Here is a 17371-nt window from a genome sequence, read left to right as displayed (position 1 = left end):
AAAACTACTGGTAGGTACTCAGTCCGAAGAATCCAACTGGTTTAGGAAACTTCGGCATAGACCTCCTTCACTAGCATCAGTCTTTTCAGGGTCAAAACCTTCCTTTGAGTCTGCCATTGGCTGCCCCTGAATGCGAAGAGGGGACCCCAGATTGTGGATCAATGGCATTTGGCATACTTTTCTATGACTTTTGCCCCCACGCCCCATCTTCTTGAAGGCAAACAGCCACATAAGAGCAGCACATGGTTCTATAAGTTCTTCCAGCCCCCCTGTCAGAAACTGGGATGTTGGTTGATGGGGTGAAACCCTACTCAAGCAAGAGCCACAATCTTTGTCAGGGTGAACCGCAAAACGTCACTAAATAAACCTGTGCTTAACCCTCTGGTAGCTTGGCACAAAAGCAGTCAGGCTTAACTTAGAGGCAATCTGTACATTATTTATGCCACAATCAAACAGTAATAAAGTGAAAACACAACACAAGGAAAATAGAGTAAAGGAAGGCGGCAAGATGGCGGTCGGTCAGACGGCCGAGTGAGCTGGTGTGAGAGCTCTCTCTGAGATACCCCTCCCACGTTTTTTTTGGCCTTGGCAGTGAATATGCGTTAAGCCCAGACGGAGACGGAGAAGCACTGGGGATGATTTGGTGGCTGGCACCCTGGAAGGACCTGACTCGGGTGCTACGTTTGTCTTGGATTGGACGCTATTACCTCGCGACACCTCTTTCTTCATACCGGTGTTTCGCCTTGGGTAGCGGAATGGCGCAGAAACAAGCTCCCAAGGCGGTGAAGGGCCGCGGCGCGGTAGCGGCGACAGCAGCAGCAACAGCGGGTCTTTCTACTCACGCCGGTGAAAGATTAAATGTGGGGAGCGCGGACAATCCCAGCGGTGGTAGCATGCAGAATCTAATGTAAAAACGGCGTCGTACCAAGGTAAACAAACAGTACCCTCGATTTTTAAAACTCAGCATATTAAGAGTAAGAAGGTTCCCCAGGGAGCAGAGAACCTGAAAGTTAATGTTAAGGCAGCATCTTCAAGTGAGGCTATACCTGCTGTAGTGGCTGATACTGTGCCTGATGATGTTGCTGCGGCGGCTCGATGTCCGGATACAAACCCTGCAACTAAATCTATAGAACCTATAGATGTTACCACATCTGATATTATAAGGGCACTCGGGGAGCAACCCAAGGAGGGCCTGGGGGATATGGAGGAGCTTGCCACTTCTACGACATTTTTGAATCTAGGAGTTGCCTCGGGAGAAGAATCCAGTTGCGAAATTAATCCTCTGGCCAGCGGCATTATGGGCAATGTAGTCCCATTGAGGAACAAATACAGAACTCCTAGTGTAATGGGTAAAGAAGTACAAGACAAAGTGATTGAGCAAAATGCCCCCCAGGCATCTCAACAAGCCGAAGGCGCTGTTGACAATGACCTAATGGATAATTTATTTTCCTTATCAGACCCCTCATCCTCATCCGAGGAAGGAGATTTAAGCAAAGACTGGGCTAATTACGGCACAGACAGCACTGGTCAAGAAAAGTTGTCTATATCCCAGACAGGAACAATCCGTAGACCTAAAGCACATGGGGATGCAGGGGGTAGTCATGGGACTGTGGGTACAATGGATTGGGATTACTCGTTTACAACTTCATTAGGCAACCCGTCTTTGGTAGATAAAGGAGATGTGACATCAGTGATAAATCCGGTCCAAGACCCTGCGAGTGAGACCACCCTTGATTTGATCTACCAAACTATTGTTGCCCATCGTGCTGAGACTAGACTGGAGAGTGCCAGGACCCAGGGGGCCTGCCGCAAACTTCAGAACGCCATCAGGAGGATGGCTAAGACTTGTACAGATATCGGTCTTCGGGTAGGGGAAGCGGAGGGTCGAATCTCCATGCTCGAAGACGAACTTGTTGTACAGAAGGGCGTCACAGAGGCATTAAAAAATCTAAAAGATGACGTGACATGGAAGCGCTCCGATTTAGAGAATCGGATGAGAAGAAATAATCTTCAGGTATTAGGCATTGCAGAGGGCTCAGAAGGCGAGGACTCGCGACAGTTTGTGATAGAGCTTTTCACAGAGGCATTCCCAGAACTGAAACATTGGGATTGGAAGGTCGAGCTGCAGAGAGCCCACCGATTCCCATTTCACCTAAAATCACAACTTGGTCAAGCTAATGTATTACCCCGGGCTATTCTGATCTCTATGAATAACTTTTTAGCGCGAGAAGCTGTTTATGACCTTGCCAGGCCTAATAGAAAAAGGTCGGCTAAGGGGTTTGATTTTTTTGTGAGGCCAGATTTTTGCCAGGCGACAGTTGAGCGGAGGTGGCAGCTTCGCCAGCTAATGTATTTATTTCTTGATAGAGGGGCACAGGTATTCCTGCTTAACCCTGCAAAATTAAAAGTGATTTATAAGGGACAAACAACGTTTTTCACTTCAGAAATACAGGCAAAGGAATTTTTGCATTTAATGTAAGGGGCTAGAGGTGGGGAATATAATTGAATGCTTCGTGGGAGGGTCCTATTCTCAGTGGGGGGGGCACTCCGGCTCTCCATCGCTAGTGACCTATGGTCCTTTTGCCGCGTACGGGGGGTAGGGGTGGGGAGGGCTGTTGGGGGTTTTAGGGTTTGGGGTATGGAGGAGGGAGAGGTAGGGAGTTTGGGGTGGGCTGGGAGGGAAAAAAGGGGGAAAAATGTTCCATAGTTACATGTTTCTATGTAAGATGATTGTTATTGATTTTCAGATCATGATATCTCAAATGCAAAGTCTGAAGATTTATATATGGCTCACTTAGGTTTACGGATATGCTCTTTTAACGTATGTGGACTTAATGGCTATGATAAAAGGAAGAGAGTTCAGTCTGAGCTCAGGGTCATCAACCCAGATATAGTATGTATACAGGAGACTCATCTCCCATGGCTCAAGCGGCAGAGTTTAACAGATCTGGGGTTTAGCCTTTTGGCGGCTTCTAACCAATCTAATACAGCTAGAGGGGTAGCAATATTAGCTAGACCCTCGGTAGTGGTCCCAGGGCGGCAAATGGTAGCTAAGCAGGGGAGATGGGTTATTTTGGAGTGTTTAGTTGGGGAAGCAAGATTTACTCTATGTACAGTTTATGGGTCCAACTTTGATGAGGATACAGTTTTGGAATATTTAAATGGCGAGTTAGCACTTTGGCCCCCTCCATTAGTAGTATGTGGGGACATGAACATTAACCTCTCTGGTAACATACTTCAACTGGGTAGAAAGGATTATAAGGGTCGTAAGCCTAAAGTGTTTAGGGCACTGAAGTCTTTACTTATGGATCATGGGCTGGTGGATGTCTAGGCCACCCATCATCTGCAGGATCCAGGGTACACCTTTTTGTCTTGTCCCCATAAGAAGCTAGTCCGGTTGGATTATTTTTTTATAACTGCCGCTTGGGCATCTGAAGCCTCAATGCAAGTTTACCCTTGGGTTACATCGGACCATGCTCCGGTTGTTATTAAAGTTTCAAATATGGCAATATACAACTCCCCTAAGTCTTTTACATTTGATAGGAAGCTCCTTTTCGACCCAACTTTTGTTAGCTACATGAAGAGCTGGATCAAGGATTATTTCCTAATAAATAGAAACTCTGCGACTTGCAACATGGTCTGGGACTCGTTTAAAGCCTGTTTTAGAGGTGAGGTGCTGAGCTATGGGCTTTTTTTTACAGAAACAGGCGAAATTGACTATTTCGGAGCTATATAGTCACCTTAAAAAAGCAGAAGAAAGGTTGACTGGCGGTCTGGGGGCCGGCCAGGATGTAACGGATCTGCTGGACAACTTGGCACACTGCAAGGCGAACATAAATCGAATATGGTCCCATGAAATTGCATGTAAGCATCAGCTGTATAAAGAGCAAATGTATGAGTATGGAGAAGCTACTGGTAGATGTCTTGCTCAGAAAATTCATGCCAAAGAGGCTCATCAAAGAATACAATTCATTAAAGGCATGAGAGGTTCATTGGTTTATGACCCACAGGAGATTCTAAAAGTTTTTCATGCGTTTTATACAAACCTATATGCAGAGCAGGTCTCTGGTAAACTTCCTCTTGATCTGGGACTCCCGCCTTTGCCGTGAGAGCATCTGGATCCTGCAGATTCTGAGATGTTAGAGAGGCCTTTCACCAGAGAGGAGCTGGAACAAGCCGTGAATAGTGTGGTAGGGGGGAAGGCTGCAGGGCCTGATAGGCTCCCCGCGGAGGAATATAAAGTCTTCTTTCAAGAATTGAAGGAGGATATGTTTGTCGTATGTCAGGCTGCCCTCCTCGGTAATGCCCCGAGATCATGGCAAGAAGCTAACATAGTGATTTTTAGGAAAAAAGACAAACCTGCTGACCTTCCAGGCTCGTATCGCCCAATTTCCCTGGTGAATTGTGACGGCCAGCTATATGCAAAAATGTTAGCTAATAGATTATCAGTAGTTGTTCCTCACTTGCTTTCAAAGAGACAACACAGCTTTATATCAGGACGTGGTACGGTCAATCACATAAACAGAGTCGTGGCCCTTCTCGACATCGCGCAGGCCGAGTCTAGGATGCTGGGACTCGTCCTGCTCTATGCCGAGAAGGCGTTTGACCGAGTGGCCTGGGGATTTCTTTGGGGGGTTTTATACCGCATGGGATTTGGTCCTGGGTTTATACAGGCCCTGCAGGATCTTTACCGTCCCCACTGCTAAGATATGTGCAATGGGATATAGTTCCAAGGATGTCTTGATATCTAGGGGTACGCGACAGGGCTGTCCGTGCTCCCCGCTCCTGTTTGTGTTGTATATTAATCCCTTCTTAAACATGCTGGAACTAAGTAATCATATCCCACCATTTATGGTGAATAATGAGCATTTTTCTGTGTTGGTATATGCAGACGATATTGCTGTTATAACAACTGACCCTGATATAGCTATTCCAGAGATTGAACAGTTAGCTGGTAGATTTGGGGCTGTGTCTGGATATAAGTTAAATATTACTAAAGGGGGGGCGTGGCCAAGATGGCGGGGTGAGCGGACGCCTTTCCTACCGGCTCCCGCTCCGTTGATCCCCCAACCGCGGTTATTGCGCTGGATCTCCCCCCGGATCACGAGCGCATTATCAGCGGGGGCAGAGGTATCCCTGATCAAGACGGTGAGAGGCTTCCCACGCCCGTGACAGCCTGGAAGCGGGAGACGCGCGGCCGGAGCTAAAGGGCCGAGAGAGGGCGGAGCTTCGATCCGGGCTGCGTGAGGCTGCGTCCGGCAGTGGAATTACGCGAGTGCCGGGGCCTGCAGCGGGGCGAGACGACGACTCGCGGCGAACTGAGACCCGTACTGGGGGTCGACCCGAAGGTTGGGATGACACCCGGAGACAGCGACAAGCCGTGCCCGATCCGGGAAGGGCTCTGCTCCGACACTGGTAGCTACAGGAGGCAGCGGAGAAGGCGGCCGCCCACGAGGGCCCAGAGCGACCGAGAGCAGCAGCGGCCAGCACCGGCACCAGCGCTGGGGGCTTTGTTGAGGAGACTGCAACAACACGGCCGTGGGAGACGCCCTCGCCCGCCCCGGGTACAAGAGGACATCGGCGGATCTCAGGAGCGACCCTTCGCGGGGAGTCTCCTCAGACTACTGGGGCCGCCATTACAAAAACGCGACAGCTCAGCAGGGGGAGCAGCAGGTGGGACCCGGAGTGACCCCGGCTCGGGGGGGGGGGCGCAGCCATCGGAGGCCAGGAGCAGATGCTACCTGGGACAGCTACCAGCCCCGCAGGTACGGCGACAGCCGGGTGGCCTCCCCCCGTCGCACAACGATGAAGTAACCCCCGGCACCAGAGGTGTGTGGAGGGGCAGAGGGAGACCGGAGGCCGGAGATCCCTTCAGCAGCGGAGAGGGGTCGAACAGAGGACGTCGCGACTTTCCGGCCTCGGAGGTGCGGCACAGTCGGGGGTGACCACGGCGGAGCCCCAACGGGGGGAACGGGCTAAAGCCGGAAACAGCCCCTGGAGAGAATAGGAGTGGCTTATCGCCCCGAAGGAGCGACGACGCCGAGCGCAGGACTCGGCGTCCTGGCAGCGCGGAGACCGGGAGACGCCGCGGGGACAGCGACGGCGGGACGCGGACCCGAGGGGAGAGAGGTCGAGCGACATAGGGCCACGAGGACCATAGCCGGCAGTAGAGGAGGGAAGAAAGGGGAACGCACTCTCCCCGAGCTCCTAGGACGCCACCAACAACGAGCAGATCGGGGGCAGCAGTCCCCCGGGCCCTCTGGAGGGGCACAGAAAGCTGGAGGCAGAGAACCCCCCATTACCAGGTCCTTTATGGAGTCGCTCTTCGGCACCCTCAGGGAGGACTTCCAAGCCCTGAAGAATGAGGTGGCAGGCGAAGTGCGGGAACTGCGCCGGGAGGTAGATGGACTAGGAGACCGGGTGGTCACAGTGGAGGATGCCAGCCACAGACGGGACGAAGAGTTTGAACACCTGCAACAAGAAGTGCTGCGCCTCAGAGACCAACAGATCGATCTCCAAGCCCATGCTGAGGACCTTGAAAACAGGTCCCGGCGGAACAACATAAGGGTCCGGGGGCTGCCCTCCTTGGCCGAAGGGGAAGACGTGGCGGGATATCTGCAGGCCCTGTTCCGAGAAGTACTGGGAGAGGCGGAGGGGTTCCCTGTCCGAATTGACAGAGCGCACAGAGTGGGACCCCAACGAAGAGCGGCGGCACCACCCCCGGACATATTGGCATTCCTTCCGGATTTTCCGCTCAAGGAACGCATCATGACGGAGGCGCGGAAGAGGCAACCCCTGACGTTCCGAGGCCATCAAGTGGCCCTCTACCAGGACCTGTCAGCCATCACGCTACAGAAGCGGAAAACGTTCAAGGCAGCCACGGATTTTCTAAGAGCACAAGGCACGCCTTATACCTGGGGACATCCTTTTAGGCTCATCTTCCGCTGGAACGGTACTATGCACCAACTACATTCCCTGCGGGAGATTTGCGGAATCCTGGGTATTGCCGCACCAGATGATGAATTGGCCGAGCAGCGACAGGGTCGGTCTCAGGAGGATGGATGGCGGAGGGTGTCGAGGCGCGGACCCCGGGGGCGGCCCATACGACTGGACTCGCCCAGCGTCAGGGCCGGCACGGGCGAAGCAGCACCGGAAGTAGCCGGAACCACGAAAGTCAGTGATGTCACATTGACTGCCTGAAGCAGCTCCGGGGGGAGTACAACACAGCCTTCCTTGCAATGCAGGTTTGGGGGACGGGGCGGGGGGGGGGTGGGTGGGGAAAGGGTGGGGGCCTGACGTCCACCGATCTACTATACCGAAGACCTGCTTCCCTGGGAGCCGGACTTGGACATTGATACTCCAGGACTTGGTAGGAAGGAGAGAGGTGTTCTGGACATGTTGTTGGGGAAGGGGTGGGCGAGTTATTGGGGAGTTTTGAGGGGTGTTTGGGGGAAGAGGAGCGGGGAGGGAGGGAGTCGGGGTCGACGAAGGGGGGGTTGGGAGACTCAGAGAGGGGGGGAGGGCAGTCCAGTGCGTGGCCGGGAAGGCCGGTACCATGGCGGTATACATGCTACACTCTGTCATTCCACAAGAGACACAGCGGTAACGATGACATTCCAACATGCCGCAGACACCTTTTAAAATTGTCATGCTTAATGTCAAGGGCTTAAACAATCCGATAAAACGGCGTGCTGTTCTATCCCTTCTAGAAAACACCGGCGCAGACATCTGTCTGCTCCAAGAGACTCACCTCTTACCCCGGGACTGTGGCAGGCTACGGTCCTCCGCGTTCCCTACACAATTTTTATCTTCTAACAACACTAAAACCGCGGGGGTGGCGATCCTAGTAGCCCGGCACTTTAGAGGGGAGGTGCTCCATAAACATGCGGAATTAAAGGGCAGGCTTCTGGTCTACAGAATCCGAGTGGCTGGTCACACATTTGCGATTGGGTCCATTTATAGCCCGAACGACCGGCAAGAAAAGTTCCTCCGCTCGGCACTGGAGGAGACAGCGACGGCGCAGGACAGGCATGTAATCTTAGGGGGCGACCTTAATATGGTTTTTGACGGTGCAGCTGATAGATCCGCCCAACGGTTGCTGCAGACGGGAGAGTTCTCGGCAGGATGTCGGGCCATGATGGCGGAGATGGATATAGGGGACCTCTGGTGTCACATGCACCCCACGGCGCGAAACTACTCGTTTTACTCGCACGCACACAAGACATATGCAAGGCTGGACCACCTCTTGGTCTCAGGACCGGTGCAGGAGCTGGTTACAGCTGCAGACATAGGGGTGATCTCGGTTTCGGATCATGCACCGGTGTCCGCTACCCTCAGTTTCCCGCCGACCTCCAGTCCCCCACGGATCTGGCGGCTGCGGGACACGCTCCTCGGCAGACGCGAGGTGATCACACAGGTAACGACAGCGGTCAAGGAGTACCTGTCACATAACGAGAACTCGGACACGACACGAGCGACACAGTGGGCGGCGCTGAAAGCAGTACTCCGAGGGGAATTTATTGCGATCTCCTCGGCGGATAACGGTAACAGGAGAGGGAAACGGGAGGAGCTCATGCAGCAGGTCCGCGAACTGGAGCATATGCATAGCCAGACGGGGGCCCCTAGAATATGGCGGCAACTTCAAAGAGTGAGGAAACTCTTGACGGCCTTAGACATGGATCGCGCGGAATACGCAGCATTGCGCCTTAAACACGCCTACTACACGGGGGGAGATAAATGTGGCAGGCTACTAGCAAGTAAGCTCAGGGTCGCTCGCCAGAAACACACAGTGAAAGCGATCACCGACCCGTCGGGCTCCACGGTCACGGACGACGCTGGCATTGCGGAACGTTTCCGCCGGTATTATGCGAGTCTCTACGCTGGAGACATTCCGGATGCACCCGCAACCCAGAGATATTTGGACTCGGTTTCTCTGCCGTCCCTAACGCCCTCCCAGACGGAGGCTCTTGAGCGGGACATCAGACCGGAGGAAGTGATATCCGCAATTGCCCGCCTTAAACATGGTAAATCCCCAGGACCGGATGGCTTTACGTCGCTTTTCTATAAAACGTTCTGTGCGCTACTGGCACCTATCCTCACGCGTTTGTTTAACACCTTCGCGACGCCGGGAGCCATCCCGCCGGACCTCTTAAGAGCGTCCCTTGCAGTGATCCCCAAGCCGGGTAAAGACAGATCACACTGCGGCTCTTACCGACCGATATCTCTCCTCAATATCGATCTCAAACTTTACACAGGGATCTTAGCTGCACGTCTCGCCCCCCTATTGCCGGAGCTTATCGATCCGGATCAGGCGGGATTCATTCCTGGGAGACAAACGGTCGATAATACCAAACGAATCCTTCATCTCATTGAGAAAGCATCGCGTATCCGGGGAGAGAGGATGTTGCTGTTGGTGGACGCGGAGAAGGCGTTTGACCGTGTACGTTGGCCATACCTAGAACAGGTGTTGACGAGGGTGGGAGTAGGGGACAAATTTCGCCATATGATTTTTAATTGCTATAGATCCCCAACGGCCATAGTAAGAGTCAATGGGTGCAGCTCGAAGAGCTTCGACATTGAGCGAGGCACGAGACAGGGGTGCCCGCTGTCACCATTACTCTTTGCATTATATATGGAACCCTTTGCCCAACGGATCCGAGATAATCCGGGGGTGAAGGGAGTGAAGTTCGGAGGATTCAGCCATGCAGTTAGCCTATATGCCAATGACGTGCTACTCTCCATCGACGACCCGCTCTCGGCGCTCCCAACGTGCATCGAAGAACTGACCTCCTTCGCGGCGGTGGCAGGGTTTAAAATGAATATGAGCAAGTCGGTGGCCTTAGATCTCTCCCTGGCGCCGGCAACCAGAGCCCTTTTGCAACACCGAGTCCCTATAGTCTGGTCCCAGGACCCGGTGCCCTATCTGGGAGTCCTTTTGGCTCCATCGTTGCCAACGATCGTGTCGGCCAACTACACTGCTTTGGGCAGGAAAGTCAGGGACGAATTAACACGCTGGGATCGGGGCACTCTGTCGCTGCTCGGAAGGGTGGCGGCGGTTAAGATGACAATTTTACCACAGATCCTCTATGTGTTTCGGGCACTTCCGCTACGCCCACCAACGGGATGGCTCCGACAGATGCAGTCGGATCTAGGACGCTTCATTTGGAAGGGCAAGAAGCCAAGAATGCGGCGAGCACTCTCATTGCTAGCGCCGGAGGCAGGGGGGCTTGGCATCCCGGACCTCCGCAAATATTTTCAAGCGGCACAGCTGCGACATCTAGTGGAATGGAGCAGATGGGAGTCGGATAAACACTGGCTTTTCCAAGATCAAGCGGTGGCGGGGCGTCCTCTGCAGGAGATTCCCTTCCTTCGCAGGGCGCACCGCCCGACCAACTTATATGCCTCTTTTATCACTAGGGTGCATCTCCAGGTCTGGGATGCTACGAATCTTATACATGGGCTGACTACGTTCCCCTCCCCGCTGACACCCCTGGCGGACAACCCGGAGTGTGCACCGGGGATGGAGAAGGGCGCACTCCACCGCTGGCGAGAGGCGGGATGTAGAGCCCTGTGCCATATGTACGATGCAGAAGGTATTATCTCCTTTCCGGACCTGCGACGGGACTACGCGCTGCCGGAATCCGAGAGGATGCGGTATTGGCAACTCCGTCACTGGGCACTGCAACCACAGGTGCGCGAATCAGCGGACAGACGTCTCCTTCCCTACGAACGCTGGCTATTAACGCGCACGACCGACGCCAAACTAATCAGCGACCTGTACCAATTCCTTCAGGTGCCCCCCTCGCACTTTTACAATCCGGGGCGGGAGCGATGGGAGAGGGAGCTAGGCAGGACTCTGAGCCACGAGGAATGGGGACAGATAGCTTACAGAGCTCGGCACTCGGCGTATCATACGGGACTTACCGAAACCTTCACCAAGGTCTCCACATATTGGTATTACACCCCTGCACGTACACACGCCATGGACAGTAGTAAGGAAGACACCTGTTGGAGGGGCTGTGGGCAGGTGGGTACATTGACACACATTTTGTGGGACTGCCCCGTACTGGGGGCTTACTGGAAGGAGGTGCTTGACGAGGTCGACTCCCACTTTAAGACTGAGTTACCACGCCTCCCAGCTTATATAGTGCTAGGCCTCCCCAACGACCTGATGTACCCCTTGAAATCCCGCAGAGGCAGACAGATCGCCATAGCGTTGGGGTCCTCCATTCAGAACATCTTAATGCACTGGCGCTCTCCCACCCCCCCTACGATCATGGGCTGGCTGCACAGGCTATGGCATGTTTTGGGCATGGAGAAACTCTCATTGACAGTAGCAGGGGACGCGGAGAAGTTTAATGACCTCTGGCAGCCATTCTTCTGATCACAGAATTCAGGGAGCTCACCTGCCCCAGATACCTTCGCCTCCTGAGGCTTACTACACAAGAAAATACCGCCCCCTAGGAGGGAGTGATGTTGCGGCGGGAGGAGGCCCTCGGATGAGGTAGCGCACAGAACGGGTCCTACTAGACGCACGCACTGGACTGGGGAGGGGGGAGGAGGGAGTGGGGGGGAGGGGGGGACGGGATGGGGGAGGGGAGGGGGGGGTTAAGACGTGATTGGAGTTTTGTTCTTTGGTTTTTCTGAATGTCCTGGCAGATCGCAGTCCGCGGGACCGGTTTTAGCCGTAGAACCCGCTGCAGAGACTACGGCCCAACCGGCCACATTAGAGCACCGTGTAGAGGGGTACCTAGCGGGTTTGACTACACAGGATGCTCAGTGCCCCAATCGTAACCCACAGTGTCCCCTTGTGCAGAATACGCGGCCGGCCCTGAAGGGTTGTAGGCGACATGCTGTGTTAGCACTGATTTCCCACGGGGCTGGATTGGAGTTTGAGTAAGCCTCCCCTTTACCACAGTAATGAGCCGGCCCACAGGGTTGTAGGCGACGCTGCTGATGCTGTCCAAGGCATTCTGTTTGGGTAAAATTCAATAAAAAAGATTTAAACCTAAATATTACTAAAACTCAGTTGGTCTGCACAGATTGTTCACGGGTAAAGGAGCAGAGAGTTGTGGAAGAAGCTCTGTATTTGGGCATTAAAATCAGACCCTGTTTAAAAGATTTAGTACAGGTTAATTGGCACTCTATAATGGATAAGACTAAAACAGCTCTGACAAATTGGGAAAGTCTGCATCTTTCATTAGTGGGAAGATCTAATTTATTGAAAATGGTCATCCTCCAGAGAGTCATGTACTTTTTTAGGGCAGTAGCTCTTGGGATTCCCAAATCCCAGATTCAACATCTTTAATCATTATGCGCCAGGTATCTTTGGGCGCCAGGGAGACCGCGGAGAGCTGCTCGATATATGACTCTACCAGTGGATCGGGGTAGGTGGGCAGTCCCAGATTTGTTTTTTTATCATATATCTTGTCTATTGGTTAATATGCGTATATTACTGACTGGGGAAGAGGTGAGCAACCCCGCAGAGGCACCTTCTATCTATCAGAAAGGTATTGGGTCCTGTGACATATAATTGTCTATTTTCTAGACCTGATGGAAGCTACTATAAGAGGACTCGATTTAACATTTTGGGGGCTGCCTTTGGGGTGTGGGACATTGTTAGGAAAGCATTTCATATTCCTAGACACTCCTTATATACACCACTATCAGCAGATCAACTATTACCCTCCATTTTCTGTGATCACATAATGAGGGACTGGAAATTAAAAGGTATTACACGTTTGGGTGATTTTTATGCTACTGATGGGGTCTGTGTGTCCTTCTCTAATTTGAGGGATAAACACAATGTCTCAGCTATACAATTCTTTAAGTTTTTGCAGATTCGTGATTTTTTAATGAAACATATCTCGTCTGTCAGGTCTTATGAAATAGTTGAGGCTATCAGGCGTAAGGCAAAAATAGGAGTGTTGTACCAAATATTGCTAACATCTAGAAGGGATGATATGGGGAAAGTCAATCTTAGATTATACCCTGGCAGACAGTGTGATCTCGGTTGAAAAGTCCAGAACTGTGGCTCGAAAAGTATGTCTTACAGCCTCATTAAGGGCACAGCATTACAAAACGGTCTTTAATTTGTATTGTACCCCTGCCGCTATGATGAAATGGGGTGGGGGGAGGAATTTTGTAAATAGTGGGAAATGTTTTCGCTGTAGGGGTGACAATGTGATATGGTGCATATATTTTTCTTGTGTCCCAAGCTTGGACAATATTTTGGGCACATCGAAAAATGTATTTCATTGGTCATTGGAAAGCCGATTCGATTTTCTGCTAGTATGATGCTGTTAGGAATTGGGGAGGATCTGATGGAGGGTCAACCTCTGTTTAAATATCGCTTTTTAGTTTTTATAGTGGCAGCAGTGGCTCGACTTTGTATAGCCACTTCTTGGTTACAGCCGGAGGCCCTCCCTTTTGAAATTTGGCGGGCAAAGTTTTATAATATCTTCAATTTAGAAGTTAGTTTATACTAGGGGTGGGCGGAATTTGCAAAATTAACTTTCGCAAATTATCGCGAAAATGTTTAAAATTATCGCAAACAAGCGGAAATATCGCGAAGATGCAGAAGTTTTTTTCCGGCATGTTCGCGAGATTTTCTGCATGGTTGCGGGTCGTCAACTTACCCATGTGGTTGCTTGCGGGCGCGGCCATCTTGTTTTGAGTTGTCTCGCGGTGCATGATCGCGAGAAGAAAGACGTGATCGCACGACGCATGACGTCACTGCGGGCGCGAACTGTCGCGAGACAGCGCAAATAGCTAAAAACAATACAACATCTCATGGAGAACGCGACCGGATCAAGAAAACTTGTCGGCGAACGCAGGGATTCAGGTAAGGCGATCGCGCGCGCGAGAATGTATTATTTTACAGCGCGAGTAAGAAACAAATTATCGCCAAGCTGCGGAAACCGGAATTTTTGACATTTTCGCGCTCTCCGCGGAACGCGAAAATGTCAAATTATCGCAATTTCCGCGAACGGAACGAAATTTTCGCCCAGGCCTAGTTTATACGCACTTAAAAACCCCAGTAGACGAAGGTTTGGTTTGGCGATATGGGAACCCATGATCGAGTATGGTAGGGGGTAGCTATTGGTATTAGTGGTGGTGGCATTTATGTAATACTGGATAACCGATTGATTACGTTGTTATGTATCATATATCCATGATGCTTATAACTGTATATGAATGTAACAATTTTGTGTTTTTTTGGTTTTTCTCTGTTTTTTGAAACTATGGATAATAAACAAAAAAAAAAAAAAACGGAAAATAGAGTAAAATTGAATAAATTATTTGACACCACAATGACAAAAATCCAATCAGTAGAACCGGAGACATGGGATTTCAAAGATCTTAGGGAAGTATAGTGCCTGAAAACACAAAGCGCCACTTACGGTTATCTGGTTGTGTGAGACCGGAGGAAAGTCACAAGTTCAGACGGACTACGATGGAGCATGGGCCATATACAAGGACCAGGTTAGTCTCACTGAAAAATTTACTATGTCAAAGTCTGGCGCAAAGAGTCCAGTTTGCAGAGGAGGAGGCACAAGGAGCAGGGAGAGCATCGCGGATGGTCGTCACTGTATCATGAAGAGCAGGCTGGGCATCATGGCCAGTCATCGCTGTAGTGAGAAGATCTGGTCAGCGTCATGGACACTCGGTGCTGGAGCTTAATGTTGGCAGTCACTACGAGATGTCGATCCTGTAGCACGAAAGTCAGATCTCATTCTGCAGGTCGTTGCTGGCAGTCGCTGTAGTGTGAAGAGTTGGGTTTACCAGAGCTTCGCGTTGGGGATCAGTGCGAATGGACCTGTTCATGGTTGCAAAGATCCCCAGACTTCAGGATTTCTTGTTTTCTTCCAGTCAACTGATGCCACACCAAGGGTCCACGACCTGGAAAGCACCTCTTTGAGATCAGGAACTCACTTCAGCAGAGGCCAGCAGGGGTCAGGCAGGTTGAGTTGCAGGGCCAGGCCGGCCCAGTGCAACAGGTCAGCTGGGCAGTTGCAGAGATGGCTCTGGAGCTTGTTATGTCCCTGGAGCTCAGAACCGTACTAGCCTTTGGTGTTACTCAGGTAGCCTGGGATGAAGTGAGCAGGTCCAGTCTACCTTCCCAGACATCAGTGCAGGCCTCAAGCAGCAGGGCAATCATCTGGTAGCAGGGCAACCCTTATTCTATATAGTCCACATGCCCAGGTGTGTACTGAAGTGTGGGTTTGAAGGTTCTAGTTTTATAGCTGGTGTCAGCTCTGAGGTGTAAGAAACATCTGGAGTTACCCCCCACAGAAGTGCCTGGAATTTCCTTCCTCCCTCCCTGGTCTGGTCTCAGACTGTCTGCAGTCACAATAGGCTAGAGTGAGGTTCTTTATGCGTGAGCCGAGGCAGCTTCTTTGACGAGAAAGTGGGGCTGTGCACAGCTCCACCCACCCCTTTCTGCTTGGATGGCCCACCCTGCCAACACCCAGTCCCTCTACTGTGTGGCTGTCTGGGAGGAATACATAAAGGCCAACTGTCAGCTACACCTAGTCATGTTACCCAGGACTCAGGCTGCAGGAACCCAATGGTTAGAACAAGAAAACACCAACTTTCTAAAAGTGCCATTTTCAGAACGGGACATAAAATCCAAGTTTACCATGAAAGAGGCTTTTAAATTACAATTCTTTAGAGGCCTACCTGCTCCCAATTGACATTTGGCACTTATTAAATGTGAAAAAATAACCCAATGTTATCCTATGGGAGAAGCAGGCCTTGCAGTAGTAAAAATGAATGTAAGAGTGTTTCACTACCAGGGCATGTAAAAGTGTAAAGTAGATTTCCAACTATTTAAATACAATGTACCCTGCCCTATGTACCGTTTAGGGCCTACCCTAGGGGTGGCTTATATGTATTAAAAAGGAAGATCTAGACCAGGTGAAACGTTTATTTTGCCAGGTCGAAATGGCAGTTTAAATGTGCACACACAGGCTGCAATGGCAGTTTTGACACACGTTTACAGGGCTTCTTAAGGAGGTGGCACAATTTGTGATGCACGCCTACTAATAGCATTTAATTTACAGACTCTAGGTACATATAGTCTCACTTTACTAGGGGCTTACAAGTAAATTAAATGTGCCAATTGGGTGTAAGCCAATGTTAACATGTTTAAAGGAGCAAACACAAGCTCTTTCAAAAGTGGGAAAGTGCGCAGTGTGTAAAGACCAATAAAAACAGGATCAGAACACAGGAGGGTAAAGGCAAAAATGTTTGGAGATTTCCCTGCAGAAAGGGCCAGAGCCAACATATTCTTTTTGATTCTCTCACAAGGCCTGGAAGTAAGCATCCAGTGCTGTGGAATAGCAGGACTTGTGTTCTTGAAAGCAGTGCACAAAAGTTGCTTGGTTTTTAAGAATGCTTGGCATTGCATTTTGAGATCTGTAATCAATGGAAACAGACATATATTCCTACATCTGTCCAGGTTTGAAATGACATGCAGTTAGATCCCATAGAAGTGTTTTGGAATAATTCCGATGACGATTTCCAGTTGCAATTTGTCCATGTACTTTTATTAGAGATGGAACCTTAACAAGTGGTCACATTATCTTTCAGACAGCTGGATATCAGAGATCAACCAACATTGGTATTCTATTGACTTCTGAACCTTTTTGCCCAAATGTTATATGATGATGTTGCATCAGTTCTGAGACTTATCTAGTAAATGAACAATGCAAATTGAGTTTTCTTGTTTCTGCTGCTCAAAGCAGTAATTGCTAAAGTACCCCAGCAATCCTGCGTGTTCATGATGCTACGGTCATCAGAGGACACTAAATGTTAACAGACCTTAGAGAAGTTAACAAGTTCATAAGGATCTTCTGATTCAAGTTTCATGATGATCTATTTCAGTTTTTTCTTTCGACGGGTAGACTGCATTCTTGTGGTGTTTTGGGTGGAAAACGACCTTTACAATGCGGTCAAAACACCGCAATACATTTACTTCGCAGTCATTACAACGCAAGTCATTACATCGGCTTGCGCTAGACTAAGGAATAGTGTGATTTACTATTACAACACCTTCCCTACTGTTACGTAGGCTGGAGTTGGAATAGTAAATCATACTACTCCTAAGTCCAGCGCCTTTAGCGCAAGTCGTTGTAAAACCGCAATGTAATGTACCGCGATCTAAATGATCGCGTTGTATCATCATACATTCGTTTTGGGTACCTAAACACCTGTGACCTCTGATTCAATATATACTATTCGATGGTGAGGCACAATTTCTAAATCAGCAATTCTGGTATTTAGAGAAATCGGAAGTTTTTACTTAGTCGCAAGGTGTGGCCTGTCACTACAAATTTATGAGGCCATTTGCAGAAGGTTTGGAACTAAA

General features: G+C 50.5%; 1 protein-coding gene across 1 annotated transcript in view; it reads right to left on the bottom strand.

Annotated features, from left to right (window-relative positions):
* The window catches only part of LVRN (laeverin), a 541073-nt gene that overhangs the window by 41723 nt on the left and 481979 nt on the right, over window positions 1–17371 (bottom strand). The window lies entirely within an intron of this gene.

The sequence above is a fragment of the Triturus cristatus genome, chromosome 2_1 (assembly GCF_964204655.1).
Source record: "Triturus cristatus chromosome 2_1, aTriCri1.1, whole genome shotgun sequence".
NCBI lineage: Eukaryota > Metazoa > Chordata > Amphibia > Caudata > Salamandridae > Triturus > Triturus cristatus.
The sequence above is the reverse complement of the archived record's forward strand: the minus strand, read 5'-3'. Positions and strand labels throughout refer to the sequence as shown.